At 30.6% G+C, this 2,966-nt stretch overlaps 1 long non-coding RNA gene across 1 annotated transcript; it reads left to right on the forward strand.

Annotated features, from left to right (window-relative positions):
• The first annotated feature begins 838 nt into the window (after window positions 1-838).
• On the forward strand, window positions 839-1,389 carry LOC107777340 (uncharacterized). The gene is made up of 2 exons (XR_001646173.2): window positions 839-971; window positions 1,065-1,389. It is a non-coding gene; the product is annotated as an uncharacterized LOC107777340 (long non-coding RNA).
• Window positions 1,390-2,966: the final 1,577 nt, after the last annotated feature.

Below are 2,966 nucleotides of genomic sequence, written 5' to 3' on the forward strand. Positions count from 1 at the left end.
ACATACAGAACTTCGAAAATTTTATTCCATTCATGTGATATAAAAGATGTAATATTAATATGTGCTTATGCAATACATGTGTAGCACGAAGTTGTGTGCATATGAGATTTTAAAGGAATGACAAGTATAAGATAATCATACCTTCTCACATTTCATTACTTACCATATGTAGTTTCTCTTTACATTTAACCATGTGATGATATGTATGACTTCTAATTGTAATCTTTCTGGATGTAGGAAATTTTTTGTAGATATATATACAATTGGTTAGAGACTCGTGCTGATAACGTGTTATGAAATAAAAGCAATTTAGTAAAACATGAACAAGAAATAAAGACAATTTAGTAAAACATGAACAAGAAATAAAGATAGAGAGAAAGGAAGAGATTTTCTTCTTAAATTGTGTGTATTTTTCTATCTATTACAAAACCTTTATATAAGCATGAAAAGTGAAGAAAATATATCATGGAATATGTCATTGAATATGTCATTAACCATTTGAGAGAAGGATCATGGAGGAAGAGTAGACATCCACCATATTTTGATTTTTATCGTAACAGAAATAAAATTTTTATGGAATTATTCCAAAAAAGTAGTCAACGTCGTTTTCTTACTCCAAATATAACTGAAATGCGTGGTCCACTTTAAAACCTGTTAAAAAGCCTTCATTGCATGATATCCAACCGTTCTTCATTCACATTATCTCCCTCACTTGGCTTTTCTCCAAACGTCACCTAAAACCAATTAACCCCCCACCCCACCACACCCCCCTACCCCTTCATTTCTCCCTTCCTAACTTGTAACTAAATATAAAATTACGGACATTCTCAATTTATTTATAAGTACTACACTATAAAAGCATCCTCTTCTTTATATTCCATGCTTACTACCATCATTCAAATTCCTTTTAGCCTTACTCCTCTTACCAACAAGAAATAGTCATCCTTTTGTGCTTGTGTTTTACTTTCTTGGTATACTTCTTTCTCTCTATTTTTCTTGTCTTTTCTGTGTTTAATCTTTGAATCTTTCTGGGGTTGATATTTATAGGTTTTTTTCTTTTGCAGGCAATTAAATTGAGAAGAAATACAGAGTGGAGATGATGGGATTTGAGAGATTAATGATGAACTTGAAGACAAAATTGAGGAGGTCTCTGAAAATGAAGGAATCTTACGATAAGATTGAGAAGAGTGAAAGCATGAGAGTGGAGATTAGGAGCAAGAAAGCTCGTAAACTCATCGAACAGACTCTTCAAATTGCTGACTCCCCCAAAACCAGAAGCTATACTTTCTAGTTACTGCTAATGTTTTTTTGGTACTAAAAATGCCTTGTAATGACAAATCTCGTCTCAACTTGATAAGAAATCAAGCCAAATGCAGAAACTTAGTGGAATCTCTATTTTCTTCACTTCTCATTTTCATACATATAACACACGGGAATAACTAGCAGTAATTGTTGAGACACATGATTCGATACTAAGCCAATAGTACTAACGGGCTGTGTCTCCATCTGCATCATTTTTTTTATTTTTTTTGTGTTAGAAATTCACTGAATTCTAATATCTGAACTCATACCAAGTAGGTGTATTAAAGAGGAAAATCACTTTTTATCAAAAAATTCTTCATTTTACTTGAACTTATTAAAACCTCTAGTTAAGGATGTGCTATGTCTGAGCTGTGTAATTTTAGGAAAGGAAAAATGATAGTGTATATCTGGTCTAAAAATAATAACCGAAAAAATATAATTTTTTTTATATACAGTCAAACATTTCTATAACAACCTCGTTTATTTTGAATATTTTTGGATGTTATAGCGAAGTGTTGTTATAACATAATATGAAAATTGATTCCGGAAAAAACGTGGCTTTTATAGGGAAGTGTACTTTTATAAGAATATTATTATAGAGAAATCCGACTTTATACATTTTTGTATGTTATATATAATATACAAATTTTATGTAATTTTTCGGCTACCGACTATAAATAGTTTCTTTTTCCTCATCTCACTAACATTAATTGCATCTAGACACCTCTCTCCCTCTCTCTCTCTCTCAACAGATCTTAGGCAGAGCACCTTTTTGGCTATTTGTTTTGTTTGGCCTGTTTAGCTTGTAATCTTGCATTTGCTGCCACTGAACTTTCACCTTCTTTTTCTTTCCGGCAGACAAGAGAAGAGTTAGATTTTTATAAATTGACATAGAACATATCCACTGTAACAACATTTTTGGGTAAATTTACAGCACAATGACAATAGAGTTTCAACTATAAGTTCCTTTTGAAAAAAAGACATCAAAGTTGAGTGAAGATTTGTGTATTTTTATTTGAATTATTGGAATTTGAATGCTGATGGTATTTGAGATTTAAAAAGTTTATCGCAAAACAAGATAATGAAGAGAAATGGATTCAGAAGAATTACATAGCCAACCTCAACTAGTTTGAAACAAAGGTAATTGATTAATTGGATGTTGATACTTGATAGTGAGTGAGATTATATTTACTAACCACAAAAATGCTATCTCAATCTTTGTACTTATAAATAATCACATCTTAGTCATAGTACTTATCAAAAAAACAAAAAGGAAAAATCCCCATGTCAATATTTGCAATCCTGTCTAATAGGGAAAATTGATAATTGCATATGAATCTCGGGTAGATTGCCCTAGTGCTTAGCAAATCTACCCAATGATTATTCTTATATGCTCCCTCGTCTCATAATTTATATTATATGTGGTGTTTTTTCTTTTACTCGCTCCTTAAGAAATAGTATTAATAAAGGATTGGACTGTTCTACTCTTATTTATGTCATAAGATATAATCTCTCTTTATTGAATATTTATTCTATTTATGTGTTATCTCCATATTCAAGAATAATTATTACTAAGGGTAAAAAGGAAAAAAATAATCAGCTTTATTTTAAACTTCTAAAATAATAAATAATTTGAGACAATTTTTTTAGTAACCACGATTGTT

This window comes from Nicotiana tabacum, chromosome 3 (assembly GCF_000715075.1).
Source record: "Nicotiana tabacum cultivar K326 chromosome 3, ASM71507v2, whole genome shotgun sequence".
In the NCBI taxonomy this organism is placed as follows: domain Eukaryota; kingdom Viridiplantae; phylum Streptophyta; class Magnoliopsida; order Solanales; family Solanaceae; genus Nicotiana; species Nicotiana tabacum.